At 42.6% G+C, this 25,608-nt stretch overlaps 1 pseudogene; it reads left to right on the plus strand.

Annotated features, from left to right (window-relative positions):
• Positions 18,902 to 21,217, plus strand: LOC104783725 (annotated as a pseudogene).

Genomic DNA, 25,608 nt, shown 5'->3' on the forward strand with positions numbered 1-25,608 from the left:
ACTAGAACAAGATACTAAATGCAAACAGAACAGACAAATTAAAGCTATAATGAAACTAGAACAGAGATAGACACTATGCTAATGAACTAATGCAAGACAAGTAATGAACAGGAAACTACGTGAATGCAATGGAAATGAAACAGGAATGAAACAAGACAATCACAAATCAAAAACACAAGTTCTGGGGATGAACTCGAGCAGCACTCGACCGAGTGTAGGTCGAGTACGTGGTCGAGCTAGACTTAAACGTGAAAACAGAGCAACACAAGAAAAACAGAGCAATGCTGAAACTAATCAAACAACAAGCAAGCAATGATATTTAGACTAAGATTTCAATAAACAAAGAAGGCCTTGAGGAGGGATTCATGGGCTGAGCTAATCATTGTGGTTATCTAACTTGGTCAACAAATCTCAAGCAAACATTGAGCTGATCTCTAGACATACTATTCTAAGACATGTTTAATCCACTCTCATGGCAAGAAACAATCAAACCTATGCATTTCTAGACTTGTTCTCACAAAGAAAAGAATCTACACAAGCAGGCATTAAGCAATACATCTCAAACCAAACAAGACTTCTAATCTCTTAGCAAGCCTAATGGTAAGCTCTAGATCTAGCCTTATCTATGCTCCTTAGACATTGGTGTGATGCTAAGATGCTTGAAATCAAACCCTACCTTCTCAGATATAGGATCAGCATTAAGATCATCTAGCCTAGAAGAGATCTACAACAATCAAGCTTGACCAAATCAAACAAACCACAAGATCAACCCAGCCTAACCCATCCTCAAGGTCCTAAACAAACTACTCACAAGAACACATGGTGAAATATGTCAAAAACCCAGAAAATAATGAAACTTGCATCATTAGAAAGATGAAACAGAGATCTACAATATTGATGAAGGAATAAAACTCGAAATCTTAATACTTTGAAAGTTATGAAACAAACAAAATATAAGAATCTAGTCTTTCTCTCTCAAACAAGTACAAAATCTAAAAAAAAAAAAAAGTGCAAAAGGAATAAAATCTAAAAAAGGTAAAAACTAGGTTTTAGACTCTCTAAAAAGCTGGACTCTTTGGTGGCTGCAGGTACAAGGGCCTTATATAGGAGGTGAGGTGGAAGCCCTAAAAATACAAAAAGTCAAAGTAGTCAACGGCTCGGTCAACTCGACCAGTGCTCGGTCGAGTGGCTGGTCGAGCTGGCTTCTCTCGTGCATTCTCCACTCGGTCGAGTCCTTCTCAGCACACGGTCGAGTGGTGGTCGAGTGGTGCGGTCGAGTTGGACTCCGGACCTTGATTCTACAGCCTTAACTCTCTTGTTTTCTCCTCAGGATTGCTTCACTTCTCCTCAGCATTGCTTCCATGCTCCTTAAGCTCCAAAATCACCTGTTTATGCATGAAAAGATGCAAATGCAATGCAACTATACTCTAATGCATGATTAGTCCTAAAGCTACACAATAATGGCCTAAATGGATAGCAAAAGATGCAAAAGTTGTGAATAAACTAAGGGAAAACAAGGTAAAATATATGAACATCAACACCCCCAAACTTAGTCTTTGCTTGCCCTCAAGCAAATAATCAAGACAAAAGAAGGTAGGTGAGGTTTGAAAGTGGGATCTCAGCTCCTAAAGCTTGCAAATAGACTATCTAGAATCAATGTCCAAGTTACTAGTACTATGATGCAAGTTGAATGAGCTATACTTAAAGACTTTAGACAAGCATATCACAACCTTCACTGATTTGAGCCTTAGACATCCACATGCATTCAAATCAACCATTTCCTTTAACATTCATTAATCAAGAACATGAATCAATTCTATGCAATGCTTAAACTCATTTGGCTTGGCAGTAAAAGGTTTAGAGACAATGATGGTCTCTTTTTAGAGTAGGGCTTATCAATATCAAGGTTCTCTCATAAAAAATGGATTGAGCTTTAGAAGAATGCTAAAGGTAAGAACACTTAGACACATACAAGAACAAAACCTTGTCTACCCAAAGGCACCCAAAGTGTTTATCCTATCAATCTAAACCCAATTGATCCTAGTGCTACCCTTTAACTTCTTTTCTTCTTTTTCACCCTTTTCTCTTTTGGTTTTAAAGTCTTAGGAGAGGTTTCTTATTTGATCTTTCTAGTGGAATGGGGGATTCTTACTTATTTGCTATGGTTCTCTTTTCTTCTTATTCTTAAGACATATAAGCATTTTGCTAGACTTCTCTTTTCTTTCTTTCTTTTCTTTAACTAGAACCATCTTTAAACAACCTTATTCTTCCCATTCTTTCACTAGACTTTAAATTTTCTTAAACACATTCCCCTCCTAAAGACTCTAACCTTTTCTTTCTCTTTTTCCTCTTTTCTTTTCATAATAGCCAAGTCCCAAACCCAACAAGTGAACCACCTAGTCCTATCTAGTTTGAAAAATGCAAACTAGAACTACACAAGGCTTTACTCTTGTCAGTTCAAACCTAACACTTTCTACCAAGCTCAATCCCAAAAATAGGCCTCACACACACAAGAATAAACATGGCTTGAAAGAAGGTTTGGTTTAGGGGTAGGGGAACTGATTCTTAATGAGGAAATCAGCTACTTGGATCAACAAGAGTGGTAAAAAGGAAGAAGATGATCCAAATATGTATATGGTATCCATGAGTTTAAAGCAATGCACACATTGATAATTGAAAGTCAATATTAGGTTCTTATAAATAGGAAATGGTTTCAAATCTCAACATGCTTCAATTTAGACCAAATGCAATGTAGGAATTCAAGGCTTGGTTCAATCTTATTCTTCTAACCACTCAACTAGCATCAAAGTACTATTAACTTGGGCATTGATCCTAGTCTAGTGAATAAACAAGCTAACAAGGGAATACTCATCATAGATCCCTAATGCAAATACTATACAATCCTACATGAAACATGCTAAACAAGATCCTAATGTGCAGTGCAAACTACATGAACACTCTTTTTTTTTAAAGATTTTTGCAAAAAATTTCAAATTTTTAGGGTTTTTCTATGCCTTAGATGCTATGCAAGTATTAACATGATGATGCTAAAAATTTGAAATAAGAATCACAAAACACAATGTCAAATGCTATCTCAAACCCTCCCCCAAACTTAAATCACACAGTCCCTGTGTGAAAGAAATTTGATTGAGGATTCAAGATGAAAAACAAAAAACAAAACACAATGTCAAATGCAATGATATCTACAAGTGAAGGTGATAGTGGTACCTTAGGGATTGTGGAAGTAGTTGTCCACATCCATCTGCATGCTGTCATAGGAGTAGTTGGGGTCTTGCTGGTGACTTGGAGGTGGAGATTGGGGCAGCTCGACGATGGGAATCGACCGGGACTCGGTCGAGTACGTGCTCGAGTGGGGGGGTCGAGCTGGACCACGAGTGTCAAAATGTTGACCTTGCTGCTGGTAGAACTGCTGGTAGAGTGCTGGATCCATGAAGTACTGGGGTGGGATGGGAGGGTAACCTTGATATCCTGGATAAGCAGCTGGAGGTGGGAAGCCATAGGTTGATCTGGGCTGGAACTCGGCCGAGTGCATTGGAGGTGCTCGGTCGAGTGGGTGCTCGAGTGACCCGGTCGAGTACCTTGAAAATGGTTGTTCTCGGGTACTTGAGCTCCTCTTCCTCTGATTTGGCTCATACATTGAAGCCCTAGCTGGTTCCACAGGGTTCGCAACTCTAGAAAGTGCTCTAGTTGAGCTACTCCTCCTCAAAGGGCTTGATGGTGTAGGTGAAGAATTCCCACTCTTCAACTCAGCAATCTCCTTCTTTAAGCCCTTGATAGACTTAGCCATGTTGGTCACCTTCTTCTTCAGCTTATCAAACCTCTTCCCATGCCATTTGTTCCATTTTTGCAAAAGAGTTAATCTCTTGGTAGCCTCCCTCACTCCTCTACTATCTCTTGGGTTGAGCTCATAATCCTCAAAGTAAAATTGCTCCTCCCCATCAGCCATTTGCACATCTCCAGCTTCATCAACTCTAAGTTGAACTATCCCATCAAACAAATGCTCCTCAGCTGGCCAAAAGTCAATGTTGGCTCCTTCTTGAATGGTGGTGAGCTCTTGGTTAGGCAAAATCAGTTGCTTTTTCCCAAGTGTTGGAAGTTCAAAGTTGAAAATGTGATTCCCTTGATGCATCTCCTTGGCTAGGATGAGAGTAGAGGTGAGGTAGCTAGAGTCAATCCATCTTGGTGAAACCCTTTCTCCTCTAAGTGGAACCTTAGCAGCTTGTAGGATTGGAGTAATGATGCCTCCAATGGTTAGTGCTCCTCTTGATCCTTTGTTCTCCAACTTGCCTACCCAACTTCTCAAGTAAATCATGTGGTCAATGAGCACCATTGCTAGGTCAGTCTCCACAGTGCTCCCAAGAATGATGGTACCATTTCTTGCTTGGAAGATGACTCCATTGAGAGCCAAATCAATCATCTTTAGCTCCCCCTCATTAATATTCCCAGTTTCCTTCCTAGCAAAGAAGGTGTTGGCAAGAGCTTTGTGGAAGTACCTTAGGACTGGGCTCCTTATCCTTGAACTCTTGGAATTGGAGGATGAGTAGTATTTGTTGTCCCCAATGGTTTCCCACACAGCATAAAGCTCTTCTCTTGGAATCATCAAACTCCTATTGCTCCCAACCTCAAAACCAAACACATTGGCTATCTTCTTCATTGAAAGTTCATACCTTTTCCCTTTGATTGTGAAAGCAATGTGACCAGCTCCAAACTCAGCATCCTTCCTTGCATATGTATGCAGCTTGACTGTGGCTAGAAACTCACAACTCTCTTCTTTGTAGCCCTCCATGCAAAGCCCCATAAACTTGGTTAGGTTGCTCTTCTCAAAGAGATACTCCACATCTTCACCAATGGCTAGCTTCTCCATGGTTTCCTTGTGTGGATATCTAGTCCCTAAGAACTCCATTCTCATGAAAGCATCATAGAGTTGCCTCTTTGACAACCCACAGGACTCAGCTTCTCCATCATCCTCTATCTCTTCTTTTTCACTTTCTTCCTCACTCTCATTCTCACTCTCCTCTTGTTCAACCTCAACTGCTGGCCTCTTCCCTTTGGCCTTGTGTCTCCTCATGAACTCATTGAGAGTTGACTCCCTTTCCTCTTCACTCTCAGTCCTCTCAGGATCTTCCTCAACTCTCTCTCTCCTTGGACGCGGAATCTGGCTCGACCGGCTGCTCGAACCACCACTCGGTCGAGTGCATGATCGAGTGGGGCGTCGAGTGGCCCTTCCAGCTTCTCCTCTTGATTCAAGGCTAGCATCATGACGTTCCATGGAGGTTGCAGCGGTTTGTTGAGACTTCCTAGTGATTCTTGAAGACATTTTTCAAATAGAACTGAAGGGAATAGACTCAAAGCTCAAAGTTAATAGGTTAGTGAACCAAAAACTTGAAAGAACTAAGCTTGAGCAAAAGATAAGCTAAGAGAGAGACTTTAAAACTTGAATTCAATGGTTTTGAGCAAATGAGAGAATGTGAGAGGTATAATTTCGTGCAAGGTCTATATAAAGAAGCTAAGGGGACAAAGAGACAAGGGTGGAGCGTCCATACCATTCAAATTTGAAATGGGAATCTTTGACCTGCTTTTTGCTGCCACTCGACCCCACACTCGACTGTACACGGTCGAGCACCTTGACCAAACTTTGAAATTTCAAAATTTTTCTTCTTGTTCTTCCCTCCACTTGATCGTTCTAGCGATTTGAAGATCAAATGGGCCTCAATTCCTTTCCAGCTCGGTCGAGTACCTCTCGTGGGTAGGTCGAGTGGGCTTGCGAGTTTCCTTCTCCAAGTCTAATTCCCTCCTTACCCAACTACATTCTCACCTAAAGGCCTGTCCAACACAAACAAAAAAGAAAACACATCAAAACTACAAGGAAAATAAACCATATTTACAAAGGATACCTTAGGGACTTCCTCCCTAGTGAGCTTGTTTAAAGTCACTAAGCTTGACTTTGGTGTCCTTTTTAGACTTGGTTTAGATACCAAGGAGGTGATGAAATCCTCCCTGGAACCTCTTGATCACTGTGAAGTTGATCCTTGATCACCTCACCCTTAACACACAAACCATGTTTCTTCTTGATTTTGAGCCTTGGTCTTGCCTTCCTTAAGGACCTCTTGTTCAGCTTAACTTGAAGATCCTCAACCATACTAGTCAACTCTTGAACTGACCTCTTAAGCTTTTCCACAGAATCATCTTGAAAGGAGAGCTTAGCCTTTGGAGTTGCTTCACCACTTGAACCTTCTTGACCTCCTTTGTCCTTGATAGTAAAAGGTTGATCATCAATGGTAGGAAGGTTGGTTGGGTTATAGATGTTAAACTTCATGGCTATATCTTCAGCAATGTTCAAGGTCACAAGACCCTCTTTGACATCAATAACTGCTCCAACAGTGGCTAGGAATGGCCTTCCAAGAATGATTGGATCTTCAGGTTCCTTGTCCATCTCCAACACCACAAAATCAGTGTGAACCCTTGCCTTCCCTATCTTGACTGGGACATTCTCCAACCTTCCAACTATCTCCTTGTTTGACCCATCAGCTAAACATATATGAAGGTTGGTGGACTTGAAATCAGTTCTCCCAAGCTTTTGTGCTATGGAGTATGGCATCACACTTGTTGAAGCTCCCAAATCACAAAGGCATTGGTTGTAGTGAAGATAGCTAAGTGTGCAAGGCAGATAGAATGGACCTGGATCCTTAAGCTTGATTGGAATGATAACTCCTCCAAGGTCCTCAAGATCCTTCTCATCTTGAGCTTCAGCCTTCTTCTTTGACAAATCAAGCAAAAAATCTTTGTAGAGAGGATATGGATCATACTGTTCCAAGGCAGGTCCTCTCTCTTCTTCTTGGTAAGCAATGGTGATCTCTTGTATGGCCAACACTTCCTCAACCACAGCTTCTTCCTTTAAAACCCTCTCTTCTTCTTGTTGCTTAGCCATCATCTCCTTTCTCTCAATGATTTCCCTAAGCTCCTTAATCTTTTGTGCTTTGAAACGTCCTGGGAATGGAAGAGGTGGCTTGTAAGCAGGAGGAATGTACTTAGCAGGCTTGACAGCTTCTGAGTCTGCAACTCGATCGACCACTCGAGCATGCACTCGGTCGAGTGGCTGTTCGAGTACTTGGTCGAGTGCAATAACGGACTCCAGTTGCTTTGCACAAACGTCACTTGGGGCTTCAGTAACTAATGAATTCCCCCAAACTTGGACTTCACTGTCCTCAGTGACTTCCTCATCAGAGATATGAATGGCTTTTGCAGTGAACTCCCTTGGATTTTGAACAGCTTTTCCAGGGAGTTGGTTGGGTTTAGGAGCTGAAGTAGAGGCAATGTTACTCTCCATATACTTCATTCTGGAGTTGAGACCTTCAAACTTCATGTTCAGATCATTGTACTGTGATGTGAGCCTTTGATTCAACTCAGCAAACTGCTTGGCTTCCTCAATCTTGCCTTGTGTTTGCCCAATCAACAACTGTTGCATCATTGCTCTTAAGTCTTGTTCCTGGCCTTGGTTAGTCTGAAACCCTGGTGGGGGACACAATTGGGGCTGGAACACTTGGTGTTGCTGCTTGGGGATGTAGTTTTGTTGCTGTTGAGGTTGAGGAGGTGGATAGACCTGGTCTTGAGGGTTGGCCACATTGGTGCTCCTATAAGAGAGATTGTTGTTCTTGAAACCTCCTTGGTTGTAGCCTTTGAATCCTCCCTGGTTCTGCATGTAGCACAACTCAGCAAATTCAGGCTCCCCCTCTTGAACTGGAGCTTCCTCTTCACCAATGAAGTGAATGGACTTGGATTGGCTGAGGAGGATCTTGTCAAGCTTCTCATTGACCATCTTCAAATCCTTCTTATACTTGTCCTCTTGATCAGTTGAGGAGCTCCTTATGGTCCTATCATAGTCCTCATTATAATTGCCATCAGATTGAGCAAGATTCTCAACTAATTCCCATCCTTCTTCCACATTCTTGTTGAGGAAGTTGCCATTAGAGGCTGTGTCAAGAAGCATTCTTATCTTGGGAAGCACTCCTCTATACAAGGTGCTTAGAAGTGACTCATTGCTGAAGCCATGGTGAGGACACTGAGTTTGGAATCCTTTAAACCTCTCCCAAGCTTCACAAAAGCTCTCATTATTCCTTTGAGCAAACCCAGAAATTTCATTCCTCAACCTAGCAGTCCTTGCATTGGAGAAGAACTTGGCCAGAAAAGCTTTCTTGCATGCATCCCATGTGGTGATAGCTCCAGTAGGTAGAGTCTTCTCCCAAAGGTGAGCTTTGTCTCCAAGAGAAAATGGGAAGAGCCTTAATTTGAATCCATCTTCACTCACTCCATTGATCTTTGTGAGTCCACATATTCTGTCAAACTCATCAAGGTGATCTAGTGGATCCTCCATTGGCAACCCATGAAACTTGTTGGCTTGTATCATTGAGATCAATCCACTCTTGATCTCAAAGTTATTGTTTGCTACTGAAGGTGGCACAATTCCAGCCCTTTGGTTGTGGGTATTGGGTGCATCTCCTGCACCAATGTGCCTTGGTCTTTGCTCATGGATAGCTTGTTGCTCCATGATGTCTTGACCTTGTTGTTGTTGAACTACTCTTCCTTGCTTATGTCTCAAACCCTTTTGTAGCCTGTGGATGTTGTCAATAGGCTGTTGAAGACTATCTTTGCCTTTTGACCTTGTGTGCATCAACAAACTCTACTACAGACTCGAACAGGTACACGGTCGAGCGCAGGCTCGAGTGGGTGGTCGAGTCGACTGGGAAGTAATGGCTAATTTGATCCGGCTTCTGGCTCGATCAAGTGCTCGATCACAGCTCGGTCGAGTGGTGGTCGAGTAGGTGGTCGAGTGGGTACCTGAAACACAAAACAGCCAAGCAAAGGAAGATTCGAGTTCAGTAACTTCACAAGTGTTTAAAACGAACTTAATCTTAGACTAATAATGATCCTAAATGTCACAAAACACACTCAAATGGGCAACGGCGCCAAATTGAAACTGACTTTCTTTGTGGTGTATGAATGAATGATGTATGGAATGATGATGTATGGAATGAATAGAAGTCAGGGTGTTTCAATTCCCCTTATGCAGTTGCAGTATAAGAGGTGTCAATCCTATCTGAGTGATTGTGAACAATTAAGATGTGCATATGAGTCTAAGTCAAGCCAATTGTAAAGATTGTTTGTCACTAACAATCCTAAAATGAGATATGAAATGCAGAAAGTAAAAACAACTAGAACAAGATACTAAATGCAAACAGAACAGACAAATTAAAGCTATAATGAAACTAGAACAGAGATAGACACTATGCTAATGAACTAATGCAAGACAAGTAATGAACAGGAAACTACGTGAATGCAATGGAAATGAAACAGGAATGAAACAAGACAATCACAAATCAAAAACACAAGTTCTGGGGATGAACTCGAGCAGCACTCGACCGAGTGTAGGTCGAGTACGTGGTCGAGCTAGACTTAAACGTGAAAACAGAGCAACACAAGAAAAACAGAGCAATGCAGAAACTAATCAAACAACAAGCAAGCAATGATATTTAGACTAAGATTTCAATAAACAAAGAAGGCCTTGAGGAGGGATTCATGGGCTGAGCTAATCATTGTGGTTATCTAACTTGGTCAACAAATCTCAAGCAAACATTGAGCTGATCTCTAGACATACTATTCTAAGACATGTTTAATCCACTCTCATGGCAAGAAACAATCAAACCTATGCATTTCTAGACTTGTTCTCACAAAGAAAAGAATCTACACAAGCAGGCATTAAGCAATACATCTCAAACCAAACAAGACTTCTAATCTCTTAGCAAGCCTAATGGTAAGCTCTAGATCTAGCCTTATCTATGCTCCTTAGACATTGGTGTGATGCTAAGATGCTTGAAATCAAACCCTACCTTCTCAGATATAGGATCAGCATTAAGATCATCTAGCCTAGAAGAGATCTACAACAATCAAGCTTGACCAAATCAAACAAACCACAAGATCAACCCAGCCTAACCCATCCTCAAGGTCCTAAACAAACTACTCACAAGAACACATGGTGAAATATGTCAAAAACCCAGAAAATAATGAAACTTGCATCATTAGAAAGATGAAACAGAGATCTACAATATTGATGAAGGAATAAAACTCGAAATCTTAATACTTTGAAAGTTATGAAACAAACAAAATATAAGAATCTAGTCTTTCTCTCTCAAACAAGTACAAAATCTAAAAAAAAAAAAAAGTGCAAAAGGAATAATATCTAAAAAAGGTAAAAACTAGGTTTTAGACTCTCTAAAAAGCTGGATTCTTTTTTTGGCTGCAAGTACAAGGGCCTTATATAGGAGGTGAGGTGGAAGCCCTAAAAATACAAAAAGTCAAAGCAGTCAACGGCTCGGTCAACTCGACCAGTGCTCGGTCGAGTGGCTGGTCGAGCTGGCTTCTCTCGTGCATTCTCCACTCGGTCGAGTCCTTCTCAGCACACGGTCGAGTGGTAGTCGAGTGGTGCGGTCGAGTTGGACTCCGGACCTTGATTCTACAGCCTTAACTCTCTTGTTTTCTCCTCAGGATTGCTTCACTTCTCCTCAGCATTGCTTCCATGCTCCTTAAGCTCCAAAATCACCTGTTTATGCATGAAAAGATGCAAATGCAATGCAACTATACTCTAATGCATGATTAGTCCTAAAGCTACACAATAATGGCCTAAATGGATAGCAAAAGATGCAAAAGTTGTGAATAAACTAAGGGAAAACAAGGTAAAATATATGAACATCACAACCAAATCCTTATGAACCCGGACGACCAAGAAAAAACCGCATTCATTACAGATCGAGGGACCTACTGTTACAAGGTGATGCACTTTGGATTAAAAAACGCCGGAGCAACTTACCAACGACTAGTGAACAGGATGTTCGAGCATCAGCTCGGGATAACTATGGAAGTCTACATCGATGACATGCTGGTGAAATCCATGGAAGCCAGCTCGCACCTTTCGGATTTAAAAGTTTGCTTCGATATCCTGAACCAGTTCGGGATGAAGCTTAACCCCACAAAGTGCACCTTTGCAGTCCCATCGGGGGAGTTTTTAGGGTACATCGTTACGGAGCGAGGAATTGAAGCGAACCTGAGGCAAATTAATGCCTTCATATCCATGAGTTCTCCTAAGACATTACGCGAAGTGCAGCGTCTTAACGGGCGAATTGCAGCTCTCAATCGTTTTATCTCCCGCTCTACAGATAAATGCCTCCCATTTTACCAACTATTGAGAAAAGGAGGGAAAATTTTTTTATGGGATGCGAAGTGCGAAGAGGCGTTCGCTTAGTTAAAAGCATACCTGTCCGAACCCCCGGTCTTGGCTAAACCAGAGTTAGGTGAAGAAAGGGGGGAGCAGCGACCAATTTTCTATGTCAGTAAGTCATTCACATGGGCGGAATCCAGGTATCCTATGATGGAGAAACTGGCTCTAGCGGTAGTGACTTTGGCGAGAAAACTGCGGCCTTACTTTCAATCTCATACAATCATAATTTTAACGACGCAACCACTTCGGACGGTGTTACATAGCCCGAGCTAGTCTGGGAGGTTAGCTAAGTGGTCCGTCGAGCTTAGTGAATATGACATCGAGTTCCGAACTCGAACTTGTGCTAAAGCACAAGTGCTGGCAGATTTCCTGATAGAACTCCCACTAGCTAGTTCGGATAGCGACGGTGTCGAGATCCCATGGAGTTTATACGTGGATGGAGCATCTTCTAAATCGGGTGCAGGGATTGGAGTTCGCCTCACTTCTCCTACCGGTGAAGTGATTGAACAGTCATTTCGTTTGGCGTTTAGTGCATTAAATAATGAGGCCGAATACGAATCTTTCCTCGTGGCTTACGCCTCGCAGTAGGGATCGGCGTCCGGAAGCTCTGAGCTTTTTGTGATTCCCAGCTGGTTACCAATCAATTTCTGGGGGAGTACGAGAGGAAGGATGGCTATATGGAGGCTTACTCCGCTGCAGATGCTTTGGCGGCTCTAGCGTCGACTTCGGACCCGACAATGACAAGGATTATCCCAGTCGAAGTCATCGAATTTCCGAGCATAAAATTAAAGAGTTCCAATGTCATAACACGAGCGATGAAGAAAAATTTGGCCGTCGAAGAGGTAGTTCGCAGGACACTGACAGACTCCTCACCACAAGTGGAGTCAGCTCCCATCACTCCCGTTCCAGAAACCAATCATCCACCTCTAATCGAACCGAACTCAGACCAAGGTCCGGAAAGCTCCAGCTCACCGGCCGTCGATCAATCGGGTACTCCATCAAGCAATACGAACACCAACGATTGGGGGGGGGGGCAGAAGATTGGCGCAGCCTGATCTGGGCTTATCTGGAAAACGGAGAGCTCCCAGCTGACAAGTGGGCGGCCAGGAAACTCAAAATCGTTTGCGCACGGTATTGCATCTATGGCAGAATTCTCCTACGTCAGAGAGTATCTGGTCCATATCTTACATGTGTAGCTGGAGAGGAACCCATGGCATTAATGCGAGCTGTTCATGATGGCCCCAACGGAAATCACTCCGGAGGATGAACTCTGGCCTACAAAATCAAAAGACAGGGGTATTTCTGGCCTACCATGGTGTCTGACTGTGAAGAATATTCTCGAACTTGCGAGAAGTGTCAAAAGCACGCTCCGTCGATACATCAACCTTCCGAACTGTTATCTTCGGTGTCCGCGCTCTACTCGTTCATGAGGTGGTCCATGGATATCATTGGCCCTTTGCATCGAGGACCGGGAGGAGTGCAGTACGTTTTAGCTCTTACCGACTATTTCTCCAAGTGGGTAGAGGCAGCGGCCTATGCGAAAGTAACAAGCGAAGAGGTAGAACAGTTCGTGCTGAAAAGCATAATATATCGTTACGGCGTTCCTCATGAGATCGTCACAGACAATGGTCCGCAGTTCATCTCCTCGCAGTTCGAGGGCTTCTGTGCGAAGTGGAAAATTCGACTCATAAGTCAACTCCTTGTTACCCACAAGGTAATGGACAAGCCGAGGCAATGAACAAAGTCATACTAGCCAACTTGAAGAAACGGATCGATTCTCGTAAAGGGCGCTGGCCGGACGAGCTGCAAGACGTTCTCTAGGCGATCCGAACAACACCTCGCCGGGCTACTAATGAAACACCTTTTTCCTTGGTGTACGGAGTCGATGCTGTGGTCCCGGCTGACATAGAAGTACTTGGAGTCCGTACCTCACTAAACCCACTCCGTGCTGCGGAAAATGAGGAATTTCTACAAGACACCCTTGATACCATCAATGAGCGTCGGGATCGAGCCTCAGTTCGGATTCAGAACTATCAGAACGCGGTTGCCCGCAACTATAACTCCAAAATCCGAAGCAGATCCTTGGCAGTCGGCGATCTAGTTCTTCGGAAAGTCCATGAAAACACTGAAGAGAACAACGCAGGAAAACTGGGGATAAATTGGGAAGGTCCGTATAAGATTACCTACGAAGTCCGAAATGGCGTCTATCGTCTGGAAGATTTAAGTGGGAATGCCGTGCCGAGGTCCTGGAATTCGTTACACCTTAAACGTTTTTATAATTAGTTCGGTATTGAATATTGTATCGAACTACGATTGGCTTGATCCCGAAAGGGGACGTAGGCAGCCCACTTCGGGTCCAGCTATCAGCATAAAGTAAAATTAAAGTTTTTCATAGAACTTTTTGCGTTACCTCGCACATACAGTATAAGCCGAAGTCATACTTCATATCCTCAAAAACCGAAGTCACACTTCATATCCTTAAAAACCGAAGTCACACTTCGTATCCTTCAAAACCGAAGTCACACTTCGTATCCTTAAATACCGAAGTCACACTTCGTATCCTCAAAAACCGAAGTCACACTTCGTATCCTTAAAAACCGAAGTTACACTTCGTATCCTTAAAAACCGAAGTCACACTTCGTATCCTTAAAAACCGAAGTCACACTTCGTACCTTTAAACCGAGGTTTTATTTCGTATGANCCTTTAAATCGAGGTTTTATTTCGTATGAATAGAGTCTGAAAGTTTTCACTTCACGTCTTCAAACCAAGGTCCTACTTCGTGTCCTTTAAACCGAAGTCTTACCTCGTACCTTTTTGAGGTCCTAAGGCTAAAACACGTGTAACCTTCTATTATTTTTTAAAAAAAAAAAAAAAAAAAGAGCCAAGACCTCACTTCGCACCTACAGAGCCGAAGTCTAACTTCGCGTCCCTAAAATCAAAGTCCCACTTCGCAAAAAAAAAAAAAAAAAAAAAACAAAAAGTCCCAACAAACTAAGCTTAAACTTATTTAACGACTANCCAAGCACTTTGCTGTGAATTCGCTTGGTTAGTTAATATAGCAAAAAGATTCTTTTGAAACAGGCAATATTATGGGGAGGGTCACCAAGACCAAAAAACTCCCGAATCAAGTTTTTAAGCATACAAAAAAAAACTAAAGGAAAAGCAAAAGCAACAAGAGAGGAGGCAACACAGGCCCAAAACAACCCCAAGAAAAAACGATTCACGAAGTAGAAGGGGGATCAGGGGCCGAACTGCGCTCCACTGCTTCTGTGGTCAGCTCCTCAGAGACATCAGGGAATAGCTCGGACAACGACACCTCAGGCGCGTAAGCTTTGGGAGTGTTAGTCCTAATCACCTCCAGTTCCTGGTTTGACATCTGCCCGATGTTAGTCCCGGATTCATCGATCACGATGCTCAGTGGGGGCTCGCTGCATAGCAATTCAGGGGGTGTATCTGCCAAGAGGCTTGAGAAGGCTGAAATATCAAAGTCACGGAGGGATACCTTCGCAACATCACCGGCGGCCTTTTCTTCGTCAGCACGGATTGATTCGAGCTCCGCTTCAAGGTCCGCAATTTCACCCTTTGAGATCTCTTCGATGAGCACTCGGTTCGCCTTAATCTCAGCAGCCCTAACCAGAGCTGCGGTCAGACGTTCCCTCTCTTCAAAGTGAGCTCTTACATCTTCAATCAAGGGTCGGAGGGACCGCCTTAGATGTTGGCGCTCTTCTCTTCGGGCCTTATCCATCACGCAGCCATGACTTGCCTCTAGGAGTTGGTTTCGGAGTTCGATCTCATGAAGCTTGTTCTTGGCGGCCTTTTCACTTGCTGAAGCTTCATAGTAAAGGTCTCCGGCTCTCTTCAGCTTCCCTCTAAGGTCCTCATTTGCGATCCCGAGGTCTAACACTTGGAGCTCAGCTTTCTTCATCCGCGACCGAATCTGCTCGGCCTTCTCCACGGTCTCGGCGTTTTCCGCCTCTAGACGAGCGTACTCCTCTACCTGGGCCTCCAGCTCGGCCACCCTGCCTTTTAACTTCAACAGCTTGGAAACCGAAGGAGCGGCAAAAAGTTGATCCTCATATGAAGCAACCGAACTGTTGAACTCAATCATCATCTGCAAAAATAGGGGGTTAGTGTCGCCTTCCAACTGACGTCGACTAGATAAGGAAATCTCAGTTTGGACTCACCTCACCAACGTTATCCGCGAATCAGAAGAAGTTTCCACGGTTAGTCTCGGTCATGTCCGCAAATGGCGGAACACGAGCCCCGGGGCGAGCAAAACTCCTCATTAAGTCCGCAGGCGAGGGAGGACAAGCTGCATCCAAGGAAGATTACTTAGCTCACCATCGCATCATGCAAAAAGGAGTTAGAACAAGTGGTAGACAAAATTCTTACCTCGGGGAGAGTGACAGTGTTCTTTTGGTGGAAGTCTACCGGAGGAACCTCCGAATTCTTTAGCCAAAGGGAGCTCCCCGGATTTCTTCTCAAAGGGTCCTTCCCTCGAACCAGATCTGCTTCGCCCGTATCCAGAGGAGCTAGTTTGGGCCCGGGCCTTTTCACGGGGGGAGGAAGAAGTTTCGGGCTCTTTTCTCTTCTTTGACGCCTCCATCTGCTGAGAACCGCCAGCTGCTCGGCCACTCTCGGTAACCGTAGCAAGCGCACTGCCTTCACCAGTTTTGTCAGCCGAATCCGAGATAACAATCAAAGGGGGGGCGGCTGGATCCGAAGTCAGCTCAGCATTGGGCTCCCGAGCAGGAGTTGCGGTGTTCACCGAGGTTGAGGGTAGAGCTTCAATTGATTTCGAAGCCGAAGAGTCAGCACTCCTCGCTGGAAGGCGAGCTTTACCCTTTGCCAAAGAGTTGTACATTAGCCTTTTCGATTCCTTCTCGGCGTTCTCCAGTTCTCTCCTGAAGTTCTTCTCCTCTCTGTAAGCCATGGCGGAGGTGTCAAAGAAGCGGGGATCGGTAGAGGTAACGTAGGAACAGCTCCTAAGTCGGACTCCAGACTTTCTGATCCGTTCACACGAGAACGAATCCCAAGCGATCTGACATTTGCAGAGCCGAGGAAAGCTGTCCACGCTCGAAGTGAGCTGCAAAAATGATGATAAAAGGATTAGTAATGGAAGAGAGAAAGGACATCTAATACCATTTAGAGTACTCTACGCTACCAATTTTCGAGGCCCACTTTGACACGAACAAATTCGCGCGGGGCCCGAAGGTGAGTTTGTTCACAAGGAAAAAGAGAAATGACTTTTGCCACATCTCGTCCTTATCCGGGAGGTCGTCAAAGACCTTTAGGCCGGAGAGCGGGCTCTTGTACAGAGTACCCTTGGTTCGCCCTGTCTTCACGGTATAGATATGGAGGAAGTCCGGAAGGGACAACTTGTAGCCGTGCTCCTCCGCGAGAGTCTGGAGGCAAAGGACAGTCCGAACGAAGTTCGGACACATTTGAGGGAGAGCGAACCTAAGCTCGAACATCATCTGAACGATGAGCTCCGGGAGTGGGAAAGACAATCCGCACGCGGAGAAAAACTTGACAAAGGCGCAACAGTAACCGGGAGGAGGATTCTCCGGCGACTCGTTGGCACCCGAGATGCGAATTTCTACCTCCGATGGGATACAACACGACCCCCTGATCTCTGCAATATCGTCTTCTATGAGAATAGAAGGAGTGTGGGGACCGTAAACCCCGGGGATGAGCGGTTTTGCGGCTTTAGCCGGGGTGGATTTGGGCGGCGACATGCTTTCCGTTCGATAGAAAGGAGAAGAAAACAGCTTTTGTTGGCGAACAACGAAAATAAGAGAGGAGAAAGAAGCAATACACAGGAGGAAATTCTTACGAAGAAATGTCAAAAAACAAAGTAAATAACTCACCTTTATACACCAGGTCGAGGGAGAGAGCAATGATTACCTAGGGAAGCGAAAGGTACCGGTTTGCTCTCTCTCTCTCTCTTGTAGCGTGTTCTAATGTATAAAATCGTGGGGGTCCAGAGCTTGTTCGGGAAGACAAAATCCCATCATTATCGCAATCAAATCATGGGATTTGGTAAATATTCAGTTTCCCGAAGCGGTTAATTGAGAGAGAAAAGTCCCCCGAACTAAGTAGCTTGGGAGACTTGGGGGGCAACTGTTGGTACCGTGATCCGTCACTTCGGATCATGGGCTTAAGCCTTGGACAGACGTTGAGAATGGGCCTAAGAAGGACAAATAAAATGGGCCAGGACGAAATGAAACCAGCCGCTCGGCTGAGATGCGGAACACCGAAGTAAAAGAATAACGGTCGGGCAAGGCATCTCGGAGTTCGGAGATGGTTCAAAAATCAAGCAATAAATCGAATTAATGAGAGCACGGGATTTGCGGAGTAAATTTATTCGACTTTAATTGTAATTAGACTATAAATAAGAGGGGGTGGGGATGTAGAAGGGGGTCGAAAAAACTTTCACTTGGCAATAATACCTCACTTTCACTTTGCAAATAACTATTTACTCTTTTACTCTGCTTGGAACTAGAACGGTGATAAACAGTGAAACAACCGGACTTAATTCACTTCGGAACTCAGGTGAAAACCTTAGTTCTCACAACCGTCAGTCCGTACAACCACCGTACCAGTTGCTTCTTGCTCCAGAGGATCTCTTTTTGGCTATTTAAAAGCTGCTTCTTGCTCCAGTTGATGTTAGCCAATCTGCATAAATGTAGGCGGTGATCCACGGCTGCCAAAGGTTCTCTAGAACAATTTTACCAATCTCTGAATTGTCTCTAAATCTGCTGTTCCAATATATCTAAACAGACTCTTCTGCTTTTTCTTTTCAGGATCAAAAGACGTGACTAGCGGACAATGATTAGAACCTTCAAAATGGAAATACTCACCGTGATCTGAGGGATAAGCTATGGACCCAATCGCTGTTTGACATTGCTCTTCCTAGTCTACATCTAAGAAGCTGAGTATGTCTTTTTCCTCTCCAAGATAGGAATTTTCTACTATGTTTAAGATTGTACAACTCACAAGATGAAAGTTCTCAAGTCGGAAAATGACCCTTCGGATCTTGGTGGGCCTCCAGTTTTCTCATCATTACTAATTATGTCATGTCATTGATATCTTCCATGATGAACCAAGGACCGGATCTGGAGGAGGAAAGGGTTTGAAGTTGATCCCACAAGAGACCTCGCACTTGTAGGAGAAGTGTGGTGTACTTTGGGAACAATGTTGAAGAAATTAAGTTTGGAAAAAAGTTTAAAAAAAATTCACTGTAATAGCCAAGGTTTCTCTCTTTTTTTTTTCATTTTCGATTGTGTTTTGTTGGGAACTTTGAGCGTTTATATTATCCCACTGCATCAAAATCTGTTTTCTTCGTCTTCTTAAAACTATGATTTATGTTATTAATTTGCTCTGGATCAACATTAACTACAAGGTGATGGTATTTGTTGTATATGTTGAACTAACCTCCACAAACCATGTAAATGAAGGTAGATGAGTAGTTGTCCATCATTCTCTCGATCTTTGAATACAAACTTGCGAGTTACACTGTGATGTGACGTAAGAATCAATACCAACATTGCGTCAGAACTGACTCACATAAGAGGTGGTAGGTCTAGTGATGGCAGGTTGCTTTTACAATGCAAGCAGAAGCAGAATACCGCTGTGGTTCTATACCCTCCTTCGCAATTAAGAATGGCAGGTTGCTTTTACAATGCAAGCAGAAGCAGAATAATTGCCGAGGTGTCTTTTGGTCTGGGAAAGACGATATAATTCGTTTTAATTATAAAATCTAAATCATAACCATTTCATTTGTAAATTTAAATTGACATATAATCTTGTATTAATTATAAAATTTATACTCTAATCATCTTATTAGTAAACCCAAACTAATACATAATTTCGTTCTAATTGTAAAAGTTAAACCAAACCAATATTTAACTTTCCTTAATTAAAAGTATACAAAATTTGTTTTTTAATTTGTTTTACTTTTAAATTTAATTTTATTAGTTCTTAAATGAAATAATTTAGAAAATATTTTGATTGGTTGAAAATGAGGTGGTGAACAAAGGGGTAATTATATATACAGTTTTAATTGTGTTCAAGCCCGTTTAGTTATTCAATTACAATTAGTGGTGGAACTCCGGCTGAGGATCGGTAAAAGATTGTGTTCTTCAACATCAAGACGACAATTCCGTTCCGAACTGGCCAATGGAACGCGATTGTGGAATTCGGATCGATCCTGGTTTGCCTGAAGAAGCTACTGGTGCTTAAAACATACTCGACCCTGGTTAGACCCATTGACGTCAATCTGATCTCGCCTCAGTCCGTGCAGTTCAACGACTTCGCTTTTTCTCCTACATTTGCAGATATTGCCGACCACGTCTACGATATCCTGCCCGGTCGGTTCTTTATCCTCTTAACTTTTGTTTGGTGTATTGTTTGGTAAAATTTGAATTAGAGGCGAAAATCATAATTTTCTTCTTTAAGAAATTTAGGTTTCTTAGACCAAACATATGAAATTTTAACAATGTGAGCTCGAAAATGACACAGTTTGGAGCTTTTGTGGTTTAGGGTTTGTTTGTTTGCGTTTTGTTCGGTTGTGTTGATGTTCTGGTTTGAGGGTTTATTATGATTTGATTGTCCGAGGATCAGAGAAGCATTTTATGAGATCGGACGAAATCCACCAAAGCCAAAGCGTATCATTGACTTGTTGGGGTTGCTTACTCAAAGATTTGGGAGTAGAGTTGGTGATATGAAGGTAACTGTTTTTGAAATGGCTCTGGTGTAGTTATTTATTGGATGCTTATTCTGTTTTCCTTTGACCTTTGTGTGGACAGCTGGAGACCTTGGCTGCCTATTTTGGACTTGGTAACCAAACGCATAGGTATGGTAACATGCGAGCTTTTGCGTTACGGTGTTTTTATTGGCTAGCTGAGTTCTAATATGCAAGCTTTAGGAGTCTGGATTATACCACTGTCATGTTCTTGGTATGGTATCTTTATCTCTTCGAGTTTGACTAGCTTATGCTTTGTCCTAATCGCACTATTGCACGACTTTCAGAATATATGTTAATGATGTAACTAATTCAGAAAAATGTTGTGTTTAAACAGGAGTCAAGTATTTTAGATGCACTTACAGAGAACTCGTTTACTACTCCAGAAACAAGTTCAAGCAGGCGTAGGAATATCAACACATCTCCTCTGCAATTTCCTGCTGATCGGAAGACCGGAGAGAACAGTACAACTAAACCTCTCTTATCATTTGTTTCACTTAAAGAAGTTCAAACGAATCCATTTGATATGAGCACTTTGAGGAACAAAATTTCCCTAGCGGTAGTTCAATCAGATCATCAGTCTGAGACTGTCACCTCTGAAGGATTCTTGGATACTGAATAAATATCAATTCCAAGCATAAGAGCAACTCATATCCCGCTATATGACGGAAGCCAAATACTGAAACTACAGCTCTTCCTTGGGGACTGACCCCTTCGTCTCCATTGTCCTCGTCTAACGGTAAACTTTGGGATCAACGGGAAATATCCCGATAAATTTGGGAAACTGAATTTGAACTTTGTAGTTTATTTGTATTCAAGTCTCTTTAACGTTTTGTGAGAATGTGACGAGGTTGCGAAGACAAAATCTATTGATTAAGGCAGCAGTTCTGACTGGAAACCAGTAGTCACAATAGATAGTTTTTCAAACTCTCCTACGGCAAAACTTCAGTAAGTTTGTGCTTCACTTTCTGCTGGTTCCATTTAGGAACCATGTTTGCATAGATTTTCCTGATCGTTTCTTTGTTTGTGCAGTATACCGAGAAACAATGAAGACCGGTATGCAGTTGAGATACACAAGAAAGAGTTCTCTGCGAACCCAAACGTTGAGGAGCTTAAAGCCATGGTAACCAGAGGAACTGTTCTCGACGCCTTCCTGTCTTTGGAGCCTTATGATTATTAGCAGAGAGCTGGAAAGCTTGTTATACGCTAGCCTTGCCATAAGCTCCACCGCTTATGGTTTTAGTTATGATTTGAATCTCGAATGTTTATGCTTCCATGTTTTTACCTTCTTTTAGCATGGGACCATGTATTTAGGATTCACTATCTAAACTTTCATTTCTTGAAATCATATTTACATTCTTATCAAAAAAACAAAAATGCTTCCAAAAAAAAATCATCAACCTCCGCTTCTCTTCACCATAGCTTTGTTTTGTTTGACTCTTTCACCATAGCTTTAGTTATTCATTTTTAAAGGTTCAGGATTTCTTGGCCTTTCCCGTCTTTGCTCTGTTTCGGGTCAGCTCATCTCTCGTTGTCGTTTCTTCTTCACGGCTTTCTCTTCTTCTCCCTCACAGTCTCCTACTTGCCTGCAGGCTTCCTCCATCAAAGGATTTAACCAAAGTTTCTTTAAACATATTTATTCTTAATTTTGGAAAAAAAATAAAATTAAGAACTTATTAAGAAACTTTATTATTTCATAGGTCCATTGAATGTTGTTAAATTTGGAATCCATAATAAAATTGTCTTGTTCTTGACCAAAAGAGGTTTCTTTGCCCGATTCTGATTTTTCTTGTTCTTCACATAAGCTTCAATGCACTTGTATCCAATTATAGAGAGCTCAAATGAATTCCTGCAACATCAAAGATCTTCATTAGTTTAAGAGACGGGTAGCTACATATATGGTGAACTCTAACCACTACATTACTTCAAAGTCCCATAAACCAAATATCTTTGTGCAAAATTGCACACAACTACTTAACGTAGAGCAAACATGGTGGATTACCTAGGGAGGAATCATGTTAGGAGGGGCCTGACCATAGAACATTTGTTTTCCAAAACCAGGACCACCTGGTAATACATTGGCATGCGGGGACCAATACATTGGCATGCGGGCAGGTAAATGTTGTTTTCTCCTGGTCGGCAGGGTGTATAGAGATTTGGAAAAACCCACTATACCCGTCAAGGAAACAGTAGTAGGGGTGGTTAGCCAGCCTTTCCAGCATCTGGTCGATGAAAGGTAGAGGAAAGTGATCTTTCCTAGAGGCTGCATTAAGCTTCCTATAGTCAATACACATTCGATGACCTGTTATTGTCCTTGTGGGAATTAGCTCATCTTTCTCGTTTTTGACAACACTGATTCCACCTTTCTTCGGAACGCAGTGCACCGGGGATACCCAAGTACTATAAGAGATAGGGTAGATAACTCCAACGTCGAGCAACTTCAGAATTTCCTTTTTTACCTCTTCTTTTAGGTTTGGATTTAGCCTTACGCTGAGGTTCCACACTAGAATACGATTCATCCTCTAGGTTTATCCTATGGGTGCAGAGATCAGGAGATATACCCTTGATGTCGTCTAGAGTGTAACCTATTGCTCTTCTATAATTTCTTAATTGAGTGCAAAGCAACTTCAGCTCTTTTTCTGGCAAGCTAGTGATGTAGTTCTTTTACTTCAATTAAATTATCAATCCACAATCTGCATTAATCAACTCACTAAGAGTACACAAAGATGCTTAATCTAAACTTAAACAGGAATTGGTTTATTGTAACAGTCTTAACTAACAAAAAGGATTAAAGAAAGAAAACAAAACAAACTCACAACAATACAAACTCAAAACAAACAAGGACACAACTAAGAACAGACATTAAATCAAATTTAAACAGGTGAACCTTGGGCAAGGTAAGTGACTTGGGAGATAGCTAATCAATCCTACATATCTAAGCAAACAATCAAGAACACTCCTTAGGCTAAGAACACTTATGTAAATCAATTCACTTCCATGAAAAAGATTCTATGCAAATCAAGCAACGATCAACAATTTCCAAAGGCAATCACAAGATAAGCATGCATTAAAATCAAGTCTTTATACCACTAAACACCCAAATCATTAATTTCCATTGGCTATGAATGCAAAGCTGTTGAATAGTTTGGTTAAGGAATTTCAACAAACACCTTCTGGGCATAGAATTTCTAATATATAGAATTAACTTGATCAAGGCTTATCTAGCATTATAATCACCAAACAAGAAAGGAGTCACATAAATAAAGCCTTAGGTATCAAAGATCAATCATCTATCTCCCCAATCTACCAAGCCCAAAGTTCTAAAAGATCTACTCACTCATCATCATGATCACACAAAGGGAAGGGTTTGATCTTTGTGAAATCATAATAAGAGATTATAGATTAGGAGAAATAAAGAAGAACTTGATATTAAATACTTAGAAGTACTCAATCATTCAACAAACCAAGAGTAGAAAAGCTTAAGAACCCTAAAAGATGCTAAACAAGAGATAAACAAAAGACAATTCTCCCCTTAATAGGGTTAATGTATTTATAGGAAAATAAGAGGGAGCCTGGTCAACCCAGTTAAAACCGGGTCAAACCCGGATTAAGGCTAAAAAAAGTGTGGACTCAGTCGGCAATCGGGCAAGGTTTGGCCGATTGAGTGTGGCCGATGGTGTCAATCGGTCAAGCATTGGCCGATTGGCTTGGCCGATGATGGTTCCTGACTTTTCGTCTGATCAAGTGAACCGGGCAGGGTTTGGCCGATTGAGTGTGGCTGATGGTGGCAACCTTGGAGGCTTTGACTGATGGGCTTGGCCGATGGTGCTCCATGATATTGACGTCAAGGAATTGCTTCAGTGATCACTTGGCCAATTCTTTTGGCCGATGGCTTCAATCGGGCATCGTTTGGCCGTAGGACATGGCCGCTCATAGCTCCTGATCCTTTGTCACTTCTCCAACTTCACTCCTCTTTGATTATTTGCACCAAAACAGGTCTAAACGCTCCAAATATGATGAGATTACTCCAAGAACCTGAGAGATAACACACTAGATGCATATGCTCCTAAAATAACCTAGAATGACAAGATTATGCAACAAAACTATGTAAAAACAAGGCATAAAACCCAACAAACAAGATATCAGTTTGAACTGACGATAACTGGATAAGTTGAATTAGGTCCCAAGAAAACATACCTTAGCCCGTATGAAACAGGTTTGAGTTCTACTTTAGTCGCCCTTGACTCGGACCAATCATCAGTGGTTTGGAACTGTGACTCAAAGTGGTGCTAGATCATCCTACTCGGCGAAATGGTCGGGTTGGTGATCGGGCTGGTGGTCGGGTGGGCTGGTGTTAAACAGCTGCATGACATAACACATGAGGTGACAACTGATTTGCTTAAGCTTTGTTTGTCGAGCATCATCCTTTCATTCTCAGCCTCCCACATATCCTCACTTAATTCTGGCTCGATGACTGCTTTATAGGTGTCAAGCAATTCCTTATAGAGTTTCGTTTCTTGGTATATGAATCCCTCCTCACCATCCTTTGTTAGCGCTGTTTGTAGGCAATCCCCGATTGTTACCTCCTCAAACGCCGCCTCGCGCAGTTTCTCTAATTCCTCTATCCAGAAGTTTTACCCTGCGATTGTGGGCTTCTTCATAGTTTTCCAAATGTCAAACTGCATAGTAAGGTCTTCCCCGAGCTTCAGATGGATCTTCTCGTTCCTCACATCTATCACTGCTCTTGCGGTGACTAAGAATGGTCGTCCTAGGATTAGCGGATCCCTTGGTTCTACATCCATTGGTTAGTACATCTACGGATCATACCTTGACCAGCAAGTCTTCTAATACTCCTCTCGGAACCTTGTAGTTCTATCTGCCAGGACTAGCTGGATGTCGGTGGGCTTGAATTTATCAAATCCAAGGCGTTTGGCTACAGTTAAAGGCATTAAGCTCACTGATGCCCCCAAGTCATAGACACATATTCCGAATGTCATAGGTCCAATCGAGCAAGGTAATGTGAACGATCCCAGGTTGCTCAGTTTCTTAGGTGCAGTAGTCCTCTAGATGGCAGTGCTATACTCATGGTTGAGTATAACCATTCCTTGAACTTGTTTGATTCGTTCCATCACCGCATCTTTCAGGAATTTTTGGTAAGGGGGTATCAGAGTGAAAGCGTCCATTAGAGGCAAGCGAAGCTTGAGTTCCTTCATCTGTTTTTCGAACAATACCTTATACTTCTCAAGAAGTTCTTTGCAAACCCATCCAGGAAATGGCAACGGTGGCTTGTAAGGCGGATGGATGAATCGTCTCTCTTTCTGTTTCTCCCCGCCTTGTTTGTCGGTTTGTGGTGGGCTTACCGGAATATGCACTCGATCATTTATCGGGTATAGGGTCGGGTTGTTTTGCGGAATGGTTTGGCGGTTAAGCAGAAGTTGGTGGCTCACGGAGATCCTCCCCATCTAGGTCATTGCTGTCCGCAGTAATGGTTGGTGGTGTCTCACGAGTCGGTAGGTGTCGTCCATTCCGTAGGGCTATGGCAAGCGCATACTCCTGGCTTTTTGAAGTTGA

The sequence above is a fragment of the Camelina sativa genome, chromosome 4 (assembly GCF_000633955.1).
Source record: "Camelina sativa cultivar DH55 chromosome 4, Cs, whole genome shotgun sequence".
Lineage (NCBI taxonomy): Eukaryota > Viridiplantae > Streptophyta > Magnoliopsida > Brassicales > Brassicaceae > Camelina > Camelina sativa.